This window comes from Ursus maritimus, unplaced genomic scaffold (genome assembly GCF_017311325.1).
Source record: "Ursus maritimus isolate PB19 unplaced genomic scaffold, ASM1731132v1 scaffold_12, whole genome shotgun sequence".
NCBI lineage: Eukaryota > Metazoa > Chordata > Mammalia > Carnivora > Ursidae > Ursus > Ursus maritimus.
The window spans coordinates 28,708,545-28,718,320 of record NW_024423564.1 but is presented as its reverse complement, the minus strand read 5'-3'; the positions used below and the strand labels follow the sequence as shown (position 1 = coordinate 28,718,320).

Below are 9,776 nucleotides of genomic sequence, written 5' to 3'. Positions count from 1 at the left end.
AAATATCTGATTACTGCATCAGGAAACAGAGCAATCCAGCTAGAGCGCCGGGTTGAGAAATGTGCACTTGCGGGACCAAGGGGGAGAGAGAGCATTTCCCCTCAAAGTTGCATGTTTCCTCAGAAACCCCATAGGGCCTCAAACAGATTATCTTTCAAAGGACTCATTACAAGGCAAAAAGAGCTTTTAAATTCCATGTGTTTTAACAAAATCTTTTCTATCTAGAAGCTCCACTGTCAAATTGTGCTGTATTTCCCCAATTCAGAAAATGATACACAAATAGACAAAAACATGCCCCAAACTCCCCTTATTGAGAGCTCCTCCTATTGCCAAATACCAATCACTAGAGAGTTTAAAAATAATGCTTTCTCCAGAAGAAGTGGGGGAGGATAGGGAAATAGGGACCTTCTGATGAGTGGTGATCTGTAAACTATACTTCATCAGAAATAGGGAATTTTAAAAGACCAATATATGAAATGTGTGGAATACACATAGAGTTTCTATAAGAAGATATCAGCTTTTAAGTCTTTGAGTTTATCTCAAAGCTGTTGTTTAACGGTGTTCCTTGATTTCCTTTGATGAGTCGGTTAGAGTTTCTATCAAGTAGCAAAAGGACTCCATCTTTGGGTGTTCTATCCAATTTGGGGGATCTACCCGATTAAGTGCCCACACAGACACCATCCCCCAAACTCCCACCATCCCTCCTAAGGGGAAATTGTGTCTGTTCTAACTTAGGCAAGCAGAGGGGCGCCTGGGTGGCACAGCGGTTAAGCGTCTGCCTTCGGCTCAGGGTGTGATCCCGGCGTTGTGGGATCGAGCCCCACATCAGGCTCCTCCGCTAGGAGCCTGCTTCTTCCTCTCCCACTCCCTCTGCTTGTGTTCCCTCTCTCGCTGGCTGTCTCTATCTCTGTTGAATAAATAAATAAAATCTTTAAAAAAAAAAAACTTAGACAAGCAGGGCATACACTTGGATCGCACTAAGGTTTTACCTTTTTCGGTTTCCTTTTTGGTTTGTTTCTTGGTTGTTGCCTGAAAACATGGCTTTACAAATGCTGCTGACGTAAAGTGCTCCCTGCCCGGCCCCGCTCCCAGGCGGGCTCAGGATACAGAGTCTCAGGGCTGGGCCTGGCTGCACTCCAGCTGCAGGGGCTCCGGCAGCATTAGCCAACCTGGGCCCCTTCTGATGGCTCCTGCATGCTGGATATGAAAGGAAACCAATCACAGATTGTTTAACCTTCCAAATTCCCCTCTTTTCCTTCTCTCCTCAAGTTCAGTTTAAATGAAATTACTCTGGCTGATGGACCCAAAAGGATAAGTAGATGGTTACCCCACCCTTCTTTCTTCTCCCGTATTAGTTATGCCCTCACCCAGCTTCTTTCTGGAGAAGATTCCTGCTGTCTGNNNGACGCCCTCCTGAGCAGGGTTGCTAACAGGTTGAGAGGCTGAGAGTCCTATTAGTGTGATGCCATTCAGCACATGCTCTTCCCCTTCCTCAGCTCTGATACGACGTCGCGGCCCCCATCCAGGAGGCACCCTCTGGCCCATGGAGAAGGAGGGCTGACAGTTCCAACAGGGTAGAGCCTCTATGTCAGGGGATGAGCAGAGCCCAGGCAGGGGGAAGGAGGAGCTCCCACTGTCTACACAGCAGCTACCCGTCCAGTGCTTGCCGTGTTCAGGTGCCTCTCATACATGATTTCATTCCATCTGGGTTGAAGAGCCAGCGGCTGAGTGTGATCCCTGAAGAAAGTAGACCCATCACACCCAGCGCTCCTTCTCGACCAGCTCTTTTGACCAGTCCTTTCCCCCCTTAGTTCAGCTGAAACAAAGCTGGGATTTTTTTCCACCTGCAAATAATTTTACTGGAACTAAGGAGGAAGCTAAGAGGGACAATACAAACAGACAGAAGCGGACGAGTTTACAGGCACAGATTTCTTATCTGGCAGAGCTGCCTGGGAAACCAGCTCCCTTTCCCCTACCCGCACCCTTCATTAAAAGAGGCTTCATCCTTTGTGTACCGTGAGATAAACACATTTTCCAAGGGGATGGGCTTCTCTCTTCATCTTGTTCCACTGTATCCCTCAAGGTCCTGACACTACCTAAGAACATGATCGACATTAATTCAATACATTCTTCAAAAAACCTCGCACTGCTATGAGCCCAAATTGGGAAACATACAACAAAATAACTGACTTGACATCATCAGACATACTGAGGTCATGAAAGGTAAGGAAAGCCAGAAGTGTCCGCAGATGAGACACCAAGAGATGGGACACCCGCGTGAAATGTGTGATTCCACACTGGAGACTTGTGCTTTAAAAAAAAAGTGTAATTGCCAAAGATTGAATGGACCCAAGGATTAGACGGTAGGTAGTATTAGGCTATTGTTAATTTCCTGATTTCGATCATTGTGTTGTTGTTATGTGGGCAAATGCCTTTATTTATAGGAAAAACACACTCAAGTATTCACTGGTGACAGGGCAACTTACCCTCAAATGGTACAGGAAAAAAATGTTCTTTGTATGCTATTTGCAAAATTTCTCTAAGTTTGAGATTATTGAACAACTTTGTTTAAACTACTCTGTATCCAGCAATCCCATTTTTAGAAATCTGTTCCAAAGATATATTGTTGAAAACACAGAAAGAACGGGAAAGAAAGAAGAAAGAGTACATGATTATTACTAGTTTTGGCAATGAAGATAAAACAACTCAAATACCCATCATTAAAAAACGGAATAAGAAAGGAGTAAGGAGGTGTGCCTGCGTGGCCCAGTCGGTGGAGCCTTCGGCCTGGGTCATGATCTCAGGGTCTTGGGATCGAGCCTCATGTTGGGCTCCCTGCTCAGCGGAAGTCTGCTTCTCCCTCTCCCTCTGCCCCTCCTACCCACTCATGCTCTCTCTCTCTCGCTCTCTCGCTCACTCTCAAATAAATTAAAAAAAAATCTTAAAAAAAAAAAAAAGAAGAAATGTCTCTATATACTGCTATGGAGGGGTCCTTAAGCTATAATAATCAAAAAAAGCAGAGTTGAGAAAATTGTATATATATCTGAGACAAGGAAGTATATATCTGGGTGTGTGTATGTATGCATAACATGTAAAAAATAATAGAAGAATAAATCATAAAATTTTAAAAATAAATGATTGCCTACAAGATATAGGAGAAAACTGGGTGAAGGAAATAGGAAATAAAAGTTAGACTACTTTAAATATACTGTGTTTTATAGATTTGACTTTGGAACCATGTAAATATCTTATTAAATTACATTATTAAAAAAGTAATCCTGGAAAAGAAAATGAAACGAATGATCCTAAATGTGAAAACAGTGTGCATAACCTCACACCGGCAAGTCCAAGGGACTTTAAAACTTCAGTTAGACCCCAGGTCCCCTGGGGGGACGTACTTTACGGGCAGTGAGAACTACAAGAGCAAGAAGAAAACTGGCTTACGCTCTTTTCAGGAATCATATCATTGGTGTCAATGTTGGTAATTTTTCTGAGGGGTGTGTGTGTGTGTGTGTGTGTGTGTGTGTGTGTTGTATGATAGAACAAATGCATAATTATGTGATTTTTGAAAACCAGGATTATCTTTGAAAACTAAGATTCTCAACTTTGGGAGAAAGGAGATGTATGATGGAAGATGTTAAGCAGAATCCCTGTGATCCTGATTTCAAATTGGAAGTATTAGTATGAACTCATGATATATTTATTTTAAGAAATGAATATATTTCCTGGCTCAGTCTACTAAAAAGGCCTAGAAGCAATGAGCGGCCAGTTAGAGCACCCTGAATTTCAGAGTGAGCTCCAGCAACACCCTTTCCCGCTAAAAGGCACACGGCTCTTTGAAGAAACAGTTGATTTCAAATCTAAAGCAGGAAATGCACAAGATAGGCCTGGAACTTCTTGTCTCACCAGAGAGAAAGCTATTGAAAACTACTAGGACTGCATGAAGGGACTAAAATTCAACTTTATGGATAGATCTATTGGGTATTATGCCAAATGAAATCAGTCAGACTGAGAAAGACAAATACCCTATGATTTCACTCCTATGTGGAATCTGAAAAAAAAAAAAAAACAAGACAAATGAATAAACAAACAAAAGCAGAATCAGACCTGTAAATACAGAGAACAAACTGATGGTCACCAGAGAGGAAGGGGGTGGGGTTGGACAAAATGGGTGAAGGGAGTGGGAGGTACAGGCCTCCAGTTATGGGAGGAATAAGTCGCGGGAGTAAAAGGCACAGCATAGGGAATAGAGTCAGCGCTACTGGGATAGTGTTGTCTGGTGACAGATGTCAGCTACACTTGTGCCGAGCACAGCGTAACACATGGGGAAGTTGAATCACTATGTTGTACACTTGAAACGAATGCACCATTGTGTGTCAACTGTATTCAAATTAAAAAAGAAAAAAAAAGAAAAGAAAAAAAGCCACCTTCAAGGGGCTCCTAAGGCCCAAAAAAGAACAGTTTGAAAATCAGTAGCAGTAGTAGCCACAATAGCTAAAATGCATCAAATATGTTTAATTCATGAGTTCATGTTGATTCTAAAACATAATCAGTGGTCACACTTGAGGGAGGCTGGTGAATCATTTTCTTTCTTTTTAATCAGTGCAAAATAGGAGGGAAAAAAAATCAAGCATTTATCTTGCCTTTCCTCCACTGATGATTGTACCAGCAGCAGGTGAGAAGTTTCTCTTCCCTTCATAGAAGTATTGCAGCGGATAAATGAAGAAGTCATGGCCTTTTGCAACTTCTAATGAACTAAGGGGTCGAGGTATGGATCGTCAGTAGATGCGAGTATCACAAAAAGAGAGAAGCCGGGTACTCTGTGCTTTCTGGTGGGAGAATACCACATCTGTAACGCAGTCCTACCAAAAAAGTAAAAATCAGAGCGGACGCTGATGAATCCTAAGATCCAAAGAAACATAAAATAAGGAACATAATCAACTAAAAAAAACTTCTTAAAAAACATGATGGCGTTCAACGGACGACTTATAATCTGAACACTGACGAGATAGCAGATGTAACTAAGGACTTGCTGCTATCTTTTTAGACGTGATAATGGAATTGCAGCTCTGTGATTTTTTGTCTTTGCTTTTTTCCCCTAAAGAGTCCTTCTCTTTCAGAGATTCCTACGGAGCCGTTTATAGAAGAAACTCTATGATGTCTGGAATTTGCTTCAAAATACTGCAGACGGGGTGGAGGAGGTGAGTGGGGCATATATGAACACGATCGGCCATGAGTTTACAAATGTTGAGGCCGAGTGATGGGCGCCTCTTCTCACGCCTGAAATCTTGCGTATTCCATCTTTATACATGCTTGAATTCTCCATGATACAAGTTGGGAAATAACACCTACTATGTGCAGGGACTGGGCTGGACACGCCGCACCCACACTATGAATTGGCATTCCAGAAAAACACAGTCAGAGCTTTCCTTCCTGACTTGCACATGTGGGAAGGGAGAAGAACTTGGTGGCAACGCCCTTAACTCTCCCCTTACTTGATGAGATGAATATGCAGTTTCTTTTGCCAAGTTGGAAATTGAGAGCAGAATGCAGCCCTGTCTACATGGCTCCTCCTCGATCTCGGGGCCCAGCTGCACGGCATTCCCGTCCACCCAGAAACACATGCGGAGCTGCGCGAGATCAAAACAGGCCCACATGTGGGTTTTAACAAAGAACCACCAGACAAAAGCCCCACAGACGCATCTGACCTCTCCCTTGGCCCCTGGGCCTTCCATGGAAATGTGAACTTTCCTTTGACACTCGCCGGACACCCTTTGGCTGTTAACAACAGTCCTATAGAGAGTGGGCAGTGCCCTTTGGCTGCGTCAGGGACAGAGGGCCCAGTGCTCTAAATTGCTGACATTCACACCACAATCTTCCCTTATTTCTGGGTCCCACCCTATGTGCAGTTTAGCTCCAGGCCCTTGAGGGTCGAAACATAAATTCAGTGGGACAGTCCCCTGCCTGAAGCGGTGACCTTTATTGTACACGCCTGGGACATTTTCCCAAGAAGTCCAAGAGAAAATGGCCTCCTCAGAGAGACATGCGGTACCACAGAAACGCGCAGCCACAGAGTGGGCCTAGGCCCAGGCCTCCCCGGGCTTGCACTGGACTCGTGTTTCGCTGGCAGTGATGGAGCATTCCTGTGGGGCCCCGTATGGCATCCCTTCATTCAAGCACTCACTGAGCCCGGGCATTAGAAACCCGAGGAGACGTATGGAAGAAAAAGACGGTCTTTGCCCTGAACAGCTATCAGGCAACCTCATGTAGGTCAGGGTGCGATCAGACCATGACTGAGCCGTTCAGGGGAGGGAGAGACACTTTCCAGCTACATCGGTGATGTTGCAGGAGGTGAGGTGTGACGCAGACCCTACGAGGTGAATAAGATTTCCAATTTTAATAGTCAAGAGACTGGGGGAGATGGGACGCAAGGCGAACGGAGCAGAATTCACTGTGGAGGGACTGTCTTGAACAAAGTAATGCAAATAGGATTTTCTAAAATCCTCTGCAAGTATGAGTAGACACTGGTGGTGGGGGACCTCCATGCAAGGGTCCTGCCTACCCTCAGCAACCACTGTGGCCTGTTCTAGCTCCTGGTTGCCATTCACTGGTCTCTCAGAATGCTGGTGAGCTTCTCTGCCAAGACAGATAAAAGCACAGGGGTCACCGCAGTCCAATATTGCTCGCTAACAAGCAGCAGATGAAGCAATCCTGAGAGGGGAATTTGAGGACTGGGTCAAAATGACGGGCAGCGTAGCTCCGCTTACCTGCATGGAAGAGGCTGTTTGCTAACCTCCTGAATCCAGCTCTTCCCAGTCTCGTGTTGGATCGACTAGCTCACCAACTTCTTGGTGAACAATGGGAGATCCACATGGTTTGGTTTTCATGAACCTCGGCACTATTAACATGTTGAGCTCGGTATTTCTTTTTTTGTGGGGGCCTGTCCTGTGCCTTACAACATGTCTAGCAACCTCCCAGTCCTCTACCCACTAACCGTCAATAGCACTCGGTCTCCTAGTTGTAACAACCAAAATTGTCTCCAGATATTTCCAAATGTCCTTGGGGGAGGGGGAGTGGTTGTCCCCAGTTGAGAACAGTATACTACATAAACCAAAATCATACTAAAAGCTCACATTTAGTGGGTCTTTATTATGTGCAAGGCTATTAAGTATTACGTATGGTCATACATTCACCCATTTAATCCTCACAAGTTCCCAGTGAAGTCTACGTATAATGATTCGTCACTTCTGACGGATGGAGAAACTAGGGGTGAGAAGGGTATATCCACATACCCAAACTCACACTCCTCATGAACAGCCAATTCAGGATCTGACCCAAGCCCTCCAACAACGGCACCTTCCCACTTGTCACCAAGCTATGTTATCCAAATGCCCTAGAGTCCGCAGGACTCTCTCTCCCGGTTAGGGAAACCAAACCATTTGTTGGCACTGCCAAGACAGAAGCCCTTACTAGCAGCCCCAACTCAACTGGTGGGAATCAGACACCGTAGTCCCCCAGGATGGCACACACATTGCCCAGCATAGCTCTGAGAGCCCTCCCGCTGCCACGTGTCTTTACTCTGTGCCCTGCCACTTCCTGAGGACCAGGTGGCTTGCCTGTAGCCCACGCTGACAATCTCCTTTCTAAAACAGCTGTTGCCCCTGTTAACAATGCCCAATGATCGTACCCCTTGGCTGCTTCTTGGTAGAGCACTAGTCACCTCAACATAGAGGACGGGGAAATTTACCCAGACAGGGGTAACTTTTGCTTTCAAAGCGCAGGGCATGAAGGTTGGGTGCAGAGCTGCAATGGCCATTATGCCTGCCTCCCCAACATCTGTTCCTCCTCCCTTAGTAACCACACCGATTGGTATTCAGATATCCACACAACCCTCATGCAGCCTGAATTTTAGGCAATATGTCGGGGAATAGTGCAAAAGCCTTCATTGACAAATCTGAGTTCAGATTCTAGTTCCACCGAGTACAGGTTGTGCCACATTGCCCAAATTAATAACCTGTTCGAGCCTCAATCTCTTCATCTATGTAACAGTATAATGAAAAACCCACCATGTGGAATTCTCATGCTGATTAGAGGTAACAGGTTCCGCAAAGTTGCTGGTACAAAGTAAGTGCTTTCCGTGCCCGTATTCTTGTTGCCAGCCGTTCATCCCTGCAGAGGGAGTGGGTTACTGGTGCCTTCTTAGTGCTATCGACAGTCAGCTGAGCGCAAATGGAATGCAGACATGAACATCTGACGGTAGAGGAGGCTGAGGAAAGATGCCGAGCACAAGTGCCCAGGGCAGCCTGGACTCCAGGGCGGCGAGTGTCAAAACTTAGGGGGTCATCATTTTGTAACATGTACAAGTACTGAATCATTATGTTGTACACCTGAAACAAATATAATGTTATATGGCAATTATATCTCAATTTCAAAAACTTTAGAGGTGCTAAGAGGGTGCCCGCAAGTTTGCTGCTTTGGCATTTCTGAACACAGGGTGCCATGAGCATAATGTAGGTACCAAACCGCCCAAGACACACTCGGGGTGGGCAGGTTTTTAGTGTCCCTCGGGTCATATGGTGCATACTCCACTGACAGAACATCCTGGAACCCTGCTCCAGAATGCTTGGCACCCGCAGGCCCACAGTAGAATGATGCTTAGCTATCTGACTTGCCCAAATATTTCCTATTTCAATACTAGCTCATCAATTTGGCTCCCAGTGAATGAACTTTGGTGGGTTGGTTTTCAGTGGGTTGTGAGCCAAGACCAGTCCGAAACGGTCTCTGAATTGAATTGCTTTATGCCAATTTCTGAAATAGGGATTTGCTTACTTCCTACCAATCTGTATCCATCAGAAACCCAAATGATAAAACTGATTTCTGGGTATTTCCTTCTTAAAGACTACGGGAAACATTGTGCACAGTTGTCCAAATCGCACTGGTAACAATGTGTACCACTTAGTGGGCACCTGTTATATGGATCTGAATCTTATATTGCCCTTGCAAAGTTCTTATCTCCATCATGCATCTGAGGAAGAATAACATGCATTCTTCCTCAGATAACAGAAGCTCAGAGGTTAAGAGAGCTGCCCAAGGTCCTTTACCCAGTAAGTGTCTCAGCCAGGATTCAAAGCTAGGACTGTCTGACCTCTTTTCTATGATTCTAAGCTACTTTCCTCTCCTATTACTCCTTTGATGCGTGTGCGTGTGTGCGTGCGTGTGTGTGTGTTTGGGGGGCTTGTCCTCTGAGCCCAGAACAGCTGGAAGAATCTTCTTTTACTTCACATACTGCTTATGGAGTCAATTAGTGACTAAATGAGCAAAGAGTCTGGGAGCAGACATTCAGAAAGGAAAGCCACTAGAAGAAAGGAAGGAAGAAGGGCAAGAAAGGAAGGAGGGAGAGAGGAAGGAAAAGAGGGATGGAGGAAAGAAGGATGGAGGGAGGAAGGAAGGGAAGGAAGGAAGCTGCTTTCTCCTGCCTTGGTCATAGTGACTCAGAGGGATATTTCCAGCCAGCTTGTCAGTGCAGGGGGCGGAGACCACTCCGGCTGGCAGAGCTCATCACCATCACTCATAAAGCATATGTCCTCTGAAGAGGGGCGTTGACAGCACCATTCTCACCTCAGAGGAGGGGCACTTCCTGCTCACATGGAAGAGCACATGTGATATTTAACAAAGAATGCATTACAGACTTGATGAAGAAGCTGCATGCCCCCCAAGAAGAGTTACTCCAAAGGGCTGTGGGGAAAATGGGACCAAGCTGTGGTCTCAGAGGCTCA

The 9,776-nt window shown here is 45.4% G+C and overlaps 1 long non-coding RNA gene across 3 annotated transcripts in view; it reads right to left on the bottom strand.

Annotated features, from left to right (window-relative positions):
* Window positions 1–4,188: 4,188 nt before the first annotated feature.
* Window positions 4,189–9,776, bottom strand: part of LOC121102060 — a 29,682-nt gene continuing 24,094 nt past the window's right edge. Inside the window, exons 4-5 of one of the 3 annotated variants that reach the window (XR_005834111.1) lie at window positions 8,067–8,387; window positions 4,189–5,630 (exon numbers count right to left, since the gene is read on the bottom strand). This is a non-coding gene — a long non-coding RNA (uncharacterized LOC121102060). The remainder of the gene's footprint in view (window positions 5,631–8,066; window positions 8,388–9,776) is intronic. The other 2 variants (XR_005834112.1, XR_005834113.1) reach the window with 2 other exon arrangements.